Here is a 14,504-nt window from a genome sequence, read left to right on the forward strand (position 1 = left end):
TTGTTCATTGGCGGTTGTTGTGCACATGAAGAGTTATACCCGTGGATGTGCGTTTTGGTCAAAATCTATGATGTCGTCTTTAGGATGCAAGATTGCTTCCAAGCATGGCATAGATAAAGAAGGCAACAAATCTGCCTTTTCTTTCACAGGACCGCAACAGGAGCTTGCTGGATCTTGGCTCTCTATTTAGAGTGAGAGGAATTGAGGATGCCCCTGTTCTATGCAAGGCACAGGAGAGGGATGAAAAACAAGGAGGAGTTGCCTGTCTCCAGCCACAGCACAGGCACAGGGGACGGAGGCGCACCCAGCAGCCACTGTGGCGCAGCTGACTTCCTCCACAGCCAGAAGTGGTGGGAGAAAACTCTGGTGCTGAGTCACGTTTCCTTCCTTTGGGCTCATGCTGGGATGGATGGACATGCCTGCACTATGCCAGCAAGGCTTCACTGCATGGCTTCTGCTGGGTGAGTGTGCTGTATGTATGCTATGAATAACATGGATGGTATTTTTGTGTTTGCATGTCCTCACAAGCGAGTTAGCTCTGAGTTCTAAAATACACAACATGCGTGAGGATGGTGTTTGAGACCAAAACCTAAAGGTCTGCCCTGTTCTCCACATTCAGGCACACTCACTGGCTTAGCACGTGGTTATTAGCAGTTTTTCCTTTTATAAGTCATTTTATATTTTAAAGAAAAGATAGTCCTATAAGTATTTTTTTTCTTACAACGTAATGCCTATGGTTATGTGTTACATGAGGCAGATGCTGACTTAAAGCTTAGTTCTTGCTCAACAGATCTTTCAGCCCACCAAAAGGGGTTGATTAGTGTCCCCCTGCTGAACCATTTTTTTCCTCTGTTGCTTTGACCCATTGATTTAATTAAGGTCTAATAAAGAGAGGGCTGAAAGATTGTTAAAAATCTTTTCTCTTTTTTTCATGGGTCTGACCTATGCTGGTCCGTTGGTGCGTTTTTGACTTCTATGTGCCCTCTTTAATATGTAAGCATAGTACCATAGAGCTTGTCTTCCTTAGAGCCAGTTGGCTTTTTTCCTCAATGGTAAATCAGATTTAGTTTTGGTTTTAACCAAAACAGTTGCTTTTCTGGAGACTTTTTATTTTAGTTAAGTAATAAAATATTGAAAGCAAGTCATGGTATCAAAAGGAAAGACCTCGGAAAGCTTAGCAGTGACCCTTTCCTTTTCTGCTTCCTTTCTCATCTTCCTCTTGCCAGCAGAGAAAATGAGAGAAATAAAAACTCTGGTTTTGCTTTCCAATTAAATAACAAGAATGAATGAAAGCTTACTAAAAGTTCTTGCTGTTTTTTCAGCTGACCCTATTTCTTATAACTTTGTGTCTTACGTAGGTCAGTGTTAGCGCTCAAGAACATGCTTCATGCTACTTGCCATAGTGGCATCCTCCTTTTTCCCTTTCCCCCTCCCACCAGCTCTGCAGTCGTTACTCTGGGTTGAGAAGAGCTTTTCTCAGCATGCTAATTTTGCTTCTGAGCAGGCTCATCTGTATCCAGTAAAAGGGAGATTACCACCAATGTGTCCCCATTTCTCTGGAGAAGTCTCCAGTACCGGTGTTCCCTGTGCTTTTCAGTCATACTGAGACTGCGCTGACAGTCATCTTAAGAAAAAAGAGTGCAGAAAAGACCAAGCTGCAACTTCAAGAAATGGTTCTGACATGCTTTCTGTCGCTTGAAAGAACAGCATTGCTATCGAGAGTGGCAATTTGTGACTGTGAGCCCTCCTAGACAGCTCTTGTGCTCGAGTTTCCACGCTGCAGCTCATTAGCAGAAGAGCTGCCTGCAGGGCTATGCAAGTTTGCAGAAAAGCAGGATGTGCACTGAAATAAAAACCTGGTTTGTGGGGCTGTGGTCCCGGAGCCGGCTGGGCGCTGGCACTTCAGCCTGAAAGAGAATAAGCCACCTGGACGTTGGGACCACAGGGATGTGACACACCGCTTGCTGGGGGCCATCTCTGCCCTGTAAAGCACTAAAGCAGGTGTATAAATCCTCCTGTGTTCACTGGGATTTAGGCATCTGCTTAAAGTTAAGCACTTGTTTAGAGAGTTTCCTGAAGGAAAGCCTGACAATTGTGCCCAAGAGTAACTTTGAAATTAGTTTTAATTTGCTCATCATAACCAGCTGTCATGAGGCTGTGTAAAAAAGCTGATTGTGGAGAGATGAAAGACTTACCAGGCCCCCAGCTTTGGTGTCAGCGCCTTGCCCAACACCCAGCCGGGTCCAGGCTGCGCCTTCCAGCCCCAGCGTTGCTTGGGACGTGCTGTGCTCTGCTTGGCCCTTCCTGCAGGGAAAGCACCCAGCTGCTGCCCATCTGTGGCAACCTCTGCGGGCAGTGGTGGAGGGAGGGAAGGTCCTTTCTCTATTTAGTTGGAGAGTGCAAAGTGAAGGAGGGCAGAGCAAGCAAGGAGGGTAGGAGCTCTGTGTCCAGGCTAAAGGTTCAGCCAGGCTTTCTGCTTGAAACACGGCCAGTGCCACATCCATTTGTGTCACCTGAGTCAGAAACTTTAAAGGCCCCTTGCTTTTAGGATATGTTTTCTTGGTAATCCCTTCTTTCTCACAACAAATTTGGAGGCTAAACTTAAAAATGCAGCAATCAAAGGAAAAATACCCAACACACCCTGACTGCTGTTTAGCTCTATATGTGTACATGGTTTACATGTGTCACTTGAGGCAAGCAGGACTCTGTCCATGTAGCTTGGAAATATCTTACTTTTTGATAAAATACATGGTTAATTTGTCAGTGGATTATAGCACCATTGTCTGGCTCTCAGAAAAACTTCATTTTCAGTAAAGATATTTTAAAGCTTTTTTTTGTACAGTCCCTAGGTAATTAATCTGAAGCACACACACATTTCCATATATCACTGTGCTGGAGAAGTGGTGGCTGATGTAGTAGCTAAGGTCAGGTAGGAACCAGCCATGCATTTAGTCTCTTTTCCAGTGCTTCACTCCAAATTCCCCCAAATCTAAATTAATCTTCCAGAAATGTATAGGAGATTTGGTTTATGATGGGAAAAAAGAGCTTTGCATTATTACCATATCCTATCGGTCTTCCCTCAGCATGACTTTCTGTAGAAAACTTTTGCTGTGATAAAGCACAGAGCCACAGCTGCTTCTGCATCTTAAAGCAGATGCCAGTTACATGGGATGCTGTGCAGGGGCAGGGGTTATCTCAGAGCAGTCCCTCAGTCCCTTCGGGGTATTCCTTCAGGGTGGAATGGTGCTCAGCCCTGCACTGCTAGGAGTCAGGGGCACGCTGGTGAGAAGGGCCCGAGCACCCTGGGCACAGCTGGGTGTGAACATGGCTGTGCTGCCTGTGCCCTGCCACAGCACTGCTGTGCTATGATCCCTGCCCCAAAAATCCCCACTCTGGGCTGTGGCTTCCCTTCTCCGCCACCCGAAGCCGCTCCCTCCCTTGCAGTTTTCATTCCTTTCCTCCTTGCCAAGAACGCTGACTCCAGCCTGATCTGAAAGTTAATTTTAACAAATAACATCTTGGGCCGAGCCAAGTTAGGATCTGGAGATAGGACACACTGCGGGAAGGGAGCGGGGCTGGGGCTGTAAGAGAGCATGAACACTCAGTCTTGTAATATGTGTGAGAGCTGATGCTCTCTGAGCAATCGAGTGCTTATTATTATTTCTCTTGGATAGGTCACCTGGGAATGGAGGAATTTTTCATTTTAAATTAAAAAGAAATCTTTTATAATGCTCATTTCTGAAAGGAAAAAGAAGAAAAGCCACCTCATCATGGAAGCAATTAGATGGAGGACACATTGGAAGGAGTGACTAGTTGTTAATTTTTGAGCTGTTGACCCTGACAGAGGGATTTTTTTGACAGTTTTTTTTTTGAGGTGTCTTTCATATGCCTACAATCCGTGGTTACTTCTCATTCAATAGCAATTACCGTATATCCATTCTGTGCTAGGGACTGCTCGAGGTGGATGCAGTGGTCCCTGTCAGATGTGTGCCAAATTGAAATGCCAGCAGCTGTGTGAGCAGCGGGATAATCGTATCTGCCGCTTCTTTCTTCCAAGTCCTGGTAAGTGTTTTAGGGAGTAACTTCCCCTTGCCTTGACACGAGCTGAAAATGCAGCCTCTGTTTTGCATTGCAGATCCCAAGTCAGCTGTGTCAAGGTTTGACCAAGAATCAAGGAGGATAATGGGTCAGATGTAATTAAGAGGCAAAACTACTGGTGAAATAGCTGCACATTTTGGTTTCCTTTATTTCTGCCCATCAGATTACAAACCTCAGTCCCTTTACCACTATAAAAACCAAATATGTAATTGCAACCCCTGCCTAACTGCTCTATTTTATCAGATGGAACCCAACTAGCTAGACACCACAATAAAAAAAAAAGCACATTGTACCTCAGAAAAATATGGGGCTGAAAACTCAGAGAAAAGACACAGTCTTGTTAAAATATGGATGTGGTCCAGTGATTGAATGAGTAGAGAAACTTGAATGGATTAGAGTCAGAAAACACTCTGCTTAATTCTTGGGGTTTTTTATTCGCCATTCAGCTTACATCAGTGTTAACATCTACAGAGAAATGCAGCCATTTACAATTTGCCGTTCAATGTGTTACTTTAATTAGTATGAAAATTAAAGGGCAACTATAGGCCAATGTGAATGATTATGGAAATACATGTGCATCACATGCAGTGCTCTCATTTAATTAATCGTCTTGTAAACTATATCGAGCACTTTAAGTCAGCTGCTGAGTATAACAACTCTATTTTAAATAACCGCTTAATACTTAACAGGATGTGGAGAAAACACTGTAGCACACGACCGCTTCTCAAGTTTCAGCGTCTGAGATTTTTTAAAGCTGACCCAAGTCAACCGAAGGAATGTTTAACACCCCGTGTCTGAACACAAGAAACTCTGTGATGTGCAGACATTCAATTACATTTTTTAAAAAGTGAGAAGCGTTTTGTAAAATAGTGACTTTAGAAAACTAATTGGCAGCAGCAAACCGGAGAGTGAAGGCCAAAGTTAGAGGGGAACTTTTATTACAGTAACTCTAGTCAAGGAAAAGGGACATAAAGGCATCTTTGTTTCTCAGTCAAATTATCTGATTAAGAAATAAAACATTTTAACGTGCTTTAAATGCAGCATTAATTATTTATATGAAACAAATTAAAGCCAGGTTCCATGAATTACACTTTGTGTGTGTGAATTTAATGTTACAGGAATAGAGGAATAGTAATCCTTTTACATTCGTGCCTTACTTCATTAGGCAAAATGAAATATTAAGGGCTCCATTCATTCAAAAAATTCTTATGCATTCAGGTCACAGTTTTGCTGTGGCCTCCCTTTTTTTTTTAAGAGTACAATTTACAGCACTGGTTTTTAACTGATTCAGAAAAAGCAATCTGCTCCTGCAGGATGGGCTCTAATAAATGGATGAGTTTGGGAGAGAGCAAAGGTACTGTGGTGGGTCATGTCGTCAGTGAGAAGGCCCAAAGGATGCGGTGCTGTGAGGGTTCAAAGCTGCTTGAGTATAATAGATCATCAGATGCATTGCTGGCAGGGAACCTCTGAACTGCATGAACCCCTTTTCCTGTAAATTGGTCAGTAAATAATATTCCCTCTCATTGACTGTTTGCAGTGACTGGGCAGTGCTGCATTCAGGTGAATGAAGAACAGAGGCTGTTACAGGGGCGTATGTGTTCAGGGATGTACTTTTCTATTTTCCAGACGTTCCCATTTCAGCAGTGGTGAGTCCGTGCTCAGCTCCACAGGAGGAATTCCATTGACTGAAGGCATGCTGATGCCTGGGGGATGAGGTTACATGCTCATCAGTCACCTGTCTGACTGCGAACCCACTGGTAGAGTGCTGGTGACTTAATGTGTTGTTTTGCTTATGGGGATGTGAGAAAACATAAGAGAACTCTGATGGTTTATCATTTCCGTTGTTTCTTATTTTTTTGTTTCTTTTTTTTCTTTTTCTTCTTTCTGTCCGAATGGAGAAACAGCCAGAACTGTGCAGTGGTATTCACCTCTAGCTTTCAAAATATTTACAACATTCACTTAATGTTAAAATAATCATTTTAAAAGAGAGATGGGGGAAAAAAAACCCGAAATCCAAGAAAGAAATGACAAAAAAAGTCTTACCCAGAAGCTTGCAAATCGTCAGCTGGCTGAATTTATATAAACTTTTGGGAAATATAGGAAAATGGGACGAGGCGTCAGATGGTTGGGTAAGATTGATGTATTTAATAGTTCAGTTAATATGGATCAACATCTGCATTTGGTTACATCTGCATAAGCGCCTAACTTCAGCAGAGTTGTGCTGTTGGAACCGAATTTGGACCAGTGTTTTTAAATAGGCCCTGGTGCAGAATACCTGCCGAGAGCTCAGCGCTGTTGTGCCCGGTGGCCCTGCAGAGAGGGTGTAATGCAATCTGTTAGTGTTTCTCCTGTAATTTTTAAAACACGTTGAGGAGTAATATATTTTTTTATAATAGGGTACTCCCTGTCTCTTTAAGTAACTGTCAGATGTATGATGTCCTCGTGCCAAAATGCTACGGTCTGCTCCCTCTGAGCAATTGTTAATTAAATCCATCCCTTATTGTAGAGCCTGCCTAGTCTCTTACCCGTTCTGCTTATCTGTGACACCAGATGATGCTCAGTAATTCATGGCCAACATGCTCCCACCTTCAGCAGAGCCTCCTGTGCACTGACCTTAGCCAGCTTCACCTTTTCCTTATTCCCAAAGAGAATGCAACACTGGAGGCAGCAGTTTTTATCAACTTCTCCTGCTGACCAGATGAAGGCTCAGTGATAAATAAATGTCCTCCCATCCACCGCAGCCCCCCAGCTGTCACCGTCCCCAACTGCCCACCAAAATGTAGAGCAATGGGAGAGCAATGGACTGTCCTCAAAGAGGACCATGAGCTGCACTGCCAGTGGGGAAGAACTGCTTCTGCTCATCCAGGTAATGTTGCTGTGTTGGCTGGAAACTCTCCACTTGGTCCTGGGCAGTGCCACCTGCAGATCCCTGCACCTACTGGTAAGGCTGATACACAGGAGCTGGTAGGAATACTTTCATAGCTGACAAGCTGTTTCCCGTGAACAGTGTCAAAGATTTAAAAGCCACTTCTGCAAATGGGACTTTCTGGCAAATACATGCTAAGCAAATCTTTTATTATTACCATATGGCTAGGAATACTCCCAGAGTTCTCCTGGAAATGGGTACTGTACCAGCAGAAAGCAATATTCTGTTGGCCTGTGCATTGCCTCAAGGGTATTTACCATGGTAATAAGATCAGTAATTCATCTCCTAAAATCACTGGGAGTACAAATGCTTATTTAAGTAGATGGTATCTTGATTGCAACTGAGTCAGGAGAGCTCTTAAAGCTGCCTATTTGGGCTACAGATCTTCTGTTAAAGGCAGAGGGCTGGTAGTTCTTGGTAAACATAAGAACATTGCGTTTCACAGCTACCTCACATTTTCAGCAACTCAGAGTAGATGCATAGTACATCCGTTGGTGAAATGAACTCATACAAATCTGTTAGGAAATGATGCCTCTTGCTTTTTTTTCCACTATTTTTTGTTTGTTTTTTCACTTTCCATAGCAATGTAATGGGAAGAGATACAAATCTCTCCATCCCCAAATGGTTTGTTGGAAGAAAAGAGGCAGAGAGAAAGCCATCACTGCGTATGTTCTAGCAGCATCTGGAGTCACCTGAACTCCACTGCACTAGGTGATGCAGCACCAACAGAAATTAAGAGGCAGTCTTGGCCCTGAAAGGAAAAATCTGGGGAGTAAGATTATTTACTTTGTCACAGAGTAATCCAGTGCCAGGGAGTCTGCAGACTCAGTGGCCTCTGCTGTGGAAGTCCTGGAGGCTTCCAGGCTCGTCCAACTGCTTTTATTTTGTGTGCAAAGCTGATGAAGAGAAAACGGGTTTTTATAACAAAGGCATACAAATGAAAGTTGAAAGACCTGACTTCTAATCCCAGACTGCTGCAGGAACTCTTCACAGAATGAATGATGTGATCCAGAAACAGAGAAATTCATCAAATTGTTTTATTTGAGGAAAACCATAATGTGTCCTCTGAGAATCCAGAATGAGTGCTTATAGCCCTATGGCAGGAAGGTCTCAGGTGGTCCACAGTGATTCACATTGGTGATGTGGTATTGGAGGGGAATCACAGAAAAACTGAGCTAGAAGTGCCTAAACCAGATGTTTTCTAGTTTGCCGAGAAACCTGAGCAAGGATATGTGGCTGAAATGGAAAGCATTAGGCATTTTCCTGCAGAAAGTGCTTTAACTTTGTCAGTACTCTTCCTTTTCCTTACAAATTTGATGAAAGAAATATTAGTTTGTACTCTCCATGTGAGAAATTAAGGATTTTTCAGCAGGCACAATTCTTCCTTGTAAGTCAGAATTTTCGCCTTAATTTTTTTAGACAGACGTAGATCATAAACATTTGAATTAACTTTGACCAGTTTGATCTGTTGTCAGATAGAGTATGTATGTAGATGACACCAATACATTTTGGTGAAGTTCTCTGGATTCCACCAGAATTCATAGAATGATATTTCATTATTTAACAGTGCTTAACACTTTAGGTAGCAATCTCCATCCTCAAGCTTATTAATCAATGCAACACCTCTGAAAGGAGCATTTCTATGTATTCCAATTAGAGTGAGAAATTTAAAATGTATGGATGTGTCCTGAAGTGTTGGTCAAACAGCGGAAGAAACCCAGGTTTTGAAATTGGGAGTTTGTGGTTTCTGTCCTCTGCTCAGGCCAGACTCCTGTGACACACAGGTCTCTTTATGTGCTTAATGCATCAAGCTGTGCTGGATTTAGAGCCACACATCAGCGTGGTGGTGCTCCGACTTCAAAATGTGATAACACAACTGATTTTTATAATTGCTGCGTAGAGGACCTGAGATGGGAACACGGCACGCGGCTGCAATTTGCTCTTTCCAGCTTTAACACTTGCAGGAGCTGGAAGATTAGTTTCTGGTGCTCAGTAAGTAGTGTAGTGCTAAGTGACCTCTGCCTTCTTTCATGCTAATAGGTGTGACAGTGTTGGGTTAACAAAGAGTTCAATCCTGATATAGCAACAATAATTTTGTCTGGAGTGAAATCTATTGAGTTCCCTCATCTCTTTCCTGTGCTTGCTATTGTAGGACACTTATGGTACTGCTGCTGTATTCTTGTAAGACAAAGAATCACAGAATCACAGAATGGCCAGGGTTGGAAGGGACCTCAGGGATCACAAATCTCCAACCCCTCTGCCACATGCAGGGCCACCAACCTCCCCATTTAATACTACACCAGGCTGCTCAGGGCCCCATCCAATCTGGCCTTGAGCACTTCCAGGAACCAGGCATCCACAGCCTCTCTGGGCAGCCTGTTCCAGCACCTCACCACTCTCTCAGTGAAGAATTTCCCCTGACGTCCAACCTAAATCTCCCCCCCTCAACTTAAAACCATTTCCCCTCGTCTTGCAAGACAGTGTCAGATGAATGTTTTCTGCCAGCTACAACTTATAAAAAATGTATATTTTATCCAATAAGCTTGATTTAGGAAACGAGGTTTGTTCACTGTTACCACCATTCAAGTGCAGCAAAAGAGTATAAAAGGGTGAAGAGTATAATGAAAGACAAACCATTCCAGTTGGTTACTAGAGGCATATCAGTAAAGATTACTTCCTGCATACATCAAATGATTGATAGCAAGTTTTAAAGCTTTTCCAGTTCTCTGCTAGTGCTATTCAACTGCAATAAACCACAAGGATTTCTCTTATACCCTTCCAGATAACCCCCCTCATGCTTCATGTAAGAAGAGCTTTAACAATAGTAAAGAATAAAAAAATCTCAGCAAAAAGGTACAGGAAGTTATTGCTTTTAAGTAGCTCAGTCCATTGCTTTTAGTGTTGACTGTCTAAAGAATAGCAGGAGAGGAGCTGTTAATATGTTGTTTCTTTGTTCTTGGTAGGCAAGCCTCTGAGGCCTTGTCAGCAGCCCAACATAAATCAGCTGTTGTGGCTAGCAGCCCAGCACATGCCCTGTTGGTGAGGTGAGATGATCTGGGGATGACCAAACATCTCTGGCAAAAGCTCAGCAAGCATGGCCCCTGTGCTGGTTGCCTAGATAGGACAAAGCAAGGCCACAGGCTAAATGGTGATTTCTCCATCACTCCTACCTATGAGGTGCAGGCTGCAGTCTTGTTCTTACTCCCTGTCTCCTTGATGGCTGAGTTGCTGGTTCTACTCATGAGTAGGGCAGAATGTCTTGGCTCTCTAGGGGAATCCATGTCCATCAGACTCCAAGACCTGGGAAGCACCTTGAGAATACTGAGGCTTATCTGCCTCATACAGACACAGCCTGCTTGGAAATTAGCCCCAGCTACTAGGTTTGGGATTCGGTCTGTCTCCAAATATCCCTTAAATTTAAGGGATATTTGTCCTGTTGATGTCAATGATATTTCTACTATTGACATTACTGGCTGAGGGTTCTAACACTGTGTTTTAAACCACAGGGTTGTAGTTTGATCTATATGTAATGTAAAGATAGGTATTAACTGGGAAGTCTAAATTTCTGGAAGTCTCTCTCTAGTAGTTCTTATTAAATTCACAACTCCAGCATAATGTATCTTTCTGTTCTAATCATAGCATTGCTCTACTTGGGCACGGCACATCAAAGGGGCTACCTTGCTCTTGCAGCAGAATTCTCCTTAGGTTCAGTCACTCTGGGGACCTATACCAAATTTCCCCAGTTCTGTGCACAGGCCAGATTTTCAGCTGCCTTTTAATCTTTGGCAATTTGAATTTATATGGAGAACTTACAGGTGACAGCCTGGCTACATTGAGACAAGTAGGATAGAAACCATGTCAGAACAGTCCCTGAAAGTCCTACAGTGTGCTTAAAGCATTTCAAGAGAACCCTTGATCCAAAGTATCAAAGGGTTACAGTAAGATCAAGAAGAATTAAAACTGATGGTGTGCCAGAAATCACGTGCAGCACAAGGTCATTACTCACCCTCGTTAAAGCGGTCTCAGTACTGTGGCCTGATCTGAAGCTTAATTGAAAAGTTTCAAATGATGCATTATAACGAAGACAAGACAGCCACTGCCCATTCCACGACCTCTGCTAAAAATGTCTGATCGGTAATAGGGCAGAAATCTAAGCAATTGCTTGAGGATAATCAAGGCCTAATGAGGTATCCACTTCAGTCTTTCAAAGACATTGGAACCTCTCCCTGATGCTGGAGAGAAGGCGAGGGCTGATGTGAGCAAGCTTCTGCATCCAGAGAACAGGCTGCCTGGGCAGGGTAGTCACAGGTCCTTGGCATCAGGGGGAATACCAAGGCCAAGGCTCTGTCTGCAGTGAGGGCTGTCAGCTGTGTAAAAGGTTAGCGGCCTGGCGTAGATCAGCCTCCTCTCAATTGGTCTCTTTTGCAGTCGTTTTCTGTTAGCCCAGACCGTGAACCAACATGGTAATTCAGACACGATGGACTCCTCATGATCAGGTTGTGCTAGGAACCAAAACAGTGGCAATAACAGATAGCTGAATGCTGATGTTATCAATTCTCCCTAAAAATTCACAAAAACACGTAACTCCTTGATGCTCCACTTGAGCATGATAACAAACTGCAAGTCACAATTACTTAAAGAAATCAAGTATCTCCTTGGCATCTTCCTCTTTTTCTTTGTCCTATTATCTGTTTGGCAGAGAGGTCAGTGCCCATATCCACACGATTATCTCCACATCCAGCTGCCAAATTGTGCAAGTTGCTCTTCCTGGGCTACCGCTTGAGCAGCCATATTATAAGGCCTGTGCTTGCCCCTGACTGATGAGCACTCACAATTTGGGATCATCTTTCAGCCTGCAGAAGCGGAATGGTTTTAATCTTTCTGAAAAAGTCAGCTCAGCCATTTTAACCTGTATTTGTAGGCTCTGCTTTTGTGAGGAGAGGGTGTCACAGATTCGTATCTGTTTGCTAAGCAGGTTTGCTTGCTGTTCCTAATCTTCCCTGTCTCTCTTGCATTTTGAGATAAACTAGCCATGGGAAGTTAGACCGGACAAAAACATTGTATAGGGTTTCAGGTTCAGTGTCAGAGTACAGCTGTTAGTGGTGGACTTGCTCAAAGGCATTGTGCAGCTTACCAACTTACAGAAATTCATCAGCAGCACAGACCATTTTCTTTGGCCTTCAGATTCCTCCCTGATTTTAAGTACAGTTAAAATCTGAGTGCTGCTTTCTTTGTCATGAAGTCCTCTTTTTCGTGTTATTTCCTTCAACTTTGAAGACAAGAGACTGAGAAAGAAGGCTGAAATAAAGAAACAGTTAAAGGAAAACAATCACAACCGCATTTATGCAGTCTTTGGGACACCCTTGGGCTGAGCATCAAGCCAATGTGTTTTGCTGAAGTAAGACCTTCGATGTCTGACATACAGCACCAGCTCTGCAAATAGCACCAGCTGGCAGGAGCCCTGCTCCTGTCTGTTGCTTGCAAATTAATACCAACTCTGTGCAGGTAAATAGGTTGTCATCAGCGGTGCCTGTGGTCACAGTGGGCTGAACCCACCAGTGTGGGGATGTCGCATCTGTACTTTCCTCTGTGTGCTAAGCTGCTGCTGCTATACCCATGAAAGCTGTGCCCTAGCACTTCCACTGTGCTGTCCTGTCCTTAGGGAGCTCTGGGCCACCCCGTTGGGATGGGCACTGCCAGCTGCTGAGTGGGTCTCACACAGCAGCCCACCTGGCTCTATGTTGGCTAGGCCAGCCTTCCTCGCACTGTGTCAGGCAGGGTGAGCAGTGAGGGACAGGTTGCCCGGACAGGTCCAAAGGTACAGTGTCAACAGGCAATTCATGATTGTTAAAGGCTATGCTTTTGCTGCTCATCTCAGCTGGTCTGATCTTTTTGACTTCAGGGCTGCGTTTTCCTCATCTGTTGCTGGGAACATGCTGGCTCACACTTGCTGTGGGTCGCTGAGGCATTTAAAAGCAATCTGGGTCTCTACTTCCTGTACAGTATTTTGGCCTACTCAGGCTGACCTTAGTAGGTCTGTTCTGCAAGCACTGTGTGTATGTGTTGTGTGTGTGTGTGTGATGACCCATGCACTGATCATCCCTGGTTTGGCGGTGAAGGATAAGGAAAACTTCCAAAGAATCTAAATTTGCTATCGAGTGGGAAAAGGAGCAGAGGGAGTGAGAGAGAAGCCAGTGAAAAGATGTTTTAGCTGTATGCAAGCCACTGGCTCTGCTGAGTTTTAAGTAGTGAGGGGAGAAAGCCTCTGACATTTAAAAAAATGTAAATGGCATCCACGTGGCAAAAAATAGGGCAGTTGAGTTATCAGTATATGATGAGAATATGAAAAAAGTAATTATTGTATAGTTCTATTAATGAAATTGCACTGCAGCATAAAAGAAAAAAGTCACAAATAAAGGCCACTGAGTTACTTCAGGGGAAAAAAAAATCTTCTATTATATGAATAGCAATATCGTCTTGTTAGCTTAGCAGAGGGCTCTGGACACTTAAGGAATTTCTAAACATTTCCATATATCCTAGTCCAGGATGAAATTAAACTGTTGTAAAGCTTCCCTGGAAGCCAACGTTTATCTAATATGTAAGCATATTTAGATTTCATTTTGAAACGGTTGTTAAATGCTATCCTTTGGCTGCACTCTATCCTTCACTCTAACTTTAAAAAAAAATTATTGAACTCTGAGATTTTGATGCTTTAAAAAATGTGCTTTCAGAACTAGAAATGCCTGAATGACCAGTTATAACATGAACTAACCCTGAGAGATATCCGTTGAGTCTGCTCTCCTCCTTCAATTTGCTGGCTGTTTCTCCAGTCATGCCTTGCATTAATGTTTTACAGTTAGCTAAACTGTGTGTTATATTTTAGGTCTATTTTTGTTTTGTCTAAAAAATTTCCAAATTGGCATTAAGTATTCAAGATGTAATCTCTGTAGCAGGAAACTAGTTATCAGATTCATACAAAACAACTGGGCAATAGAAATAACTCTGAGCAGAATGCATTTTTTCTTAGAATTAATTTAGAGAGAATGTAATGGCTGTGAAAGGTGCTGGATTGCAACATCAGAGAACCGAAGCTACTATTTAACCACAGAACGGTTACAGGATGGGAGATGGCTTTACAAGATTCTCAATGGGGTTTGACGAAATAGTTGTCTCTGGTTTGGTGCCTTTCATCTCGCTGGAACAGGCAGTCTTTCATGTGGCACTAGCAGTCACCCTCTGCTTGTTGGCTTCTGCTGGGGTGGTGGAGGAGTCCTTCTGTAAAAAGAGAGTGATTTTGCTGCGGGGAATGCTAGCTAACATTTGCAGTGTGGTTAAACCTTGGGGTGGACACTGTGACCTGCACCCCAGCACGCAGTCTGCCACCACCTTTGTTATGTCCCCAGGTAGCACAGGTATAGCAGTGGGCCCAAGCTTTGCATCTTTTGCTCTCTGAGGCCACCTGTTTCTTGCAGAAAGGAGA

The 14,504-nt window shown here is 43.4% G+C and overlaps 1 long non-coding RNA gene across 3 annotated transcripts in view; it reads left to right on the top strand.

Moving 5' to 3' along the window:
• The first annotated feature begins 226 nt into the window (after positions 1–226).
• Positions 227–14,504, top strand: part of LOC125693851 (uncharacterized) — a 69,722-nt gene continuing 55,444 nt past the window's right edge. For all 3 annotated transcript variants that reach the window (XR_007377276.1, XR_007377277.1, XR_007377278.1), the window contains exons 1-3: positions 227–461; positions 3,949–4,062; positions 5,725–5,855. This is a non-coding gene — a long non-coding RNA (uncharacterized LOC125693851). The remainder of the gene's footprint in view (positions 462–3,948; positions 4,063–5,724; positions 5,856–14,504) is intronic.

The sequence above is a fragment of the Lagopus muta genome, chromosome 5, assembly GCF_023343835.1.
Source record: "Lagopus muta isolate bLagMut1 chromosome 5, bLagMut1 primary, whole genome shotgun sequence".
Taxonomy (NCBI): domain Eukaryota; kingdom Metazoa; phylum Chordata; class Aves; order Galliformes; family Phasianidae; genus Lagopus; species Lagopus muta.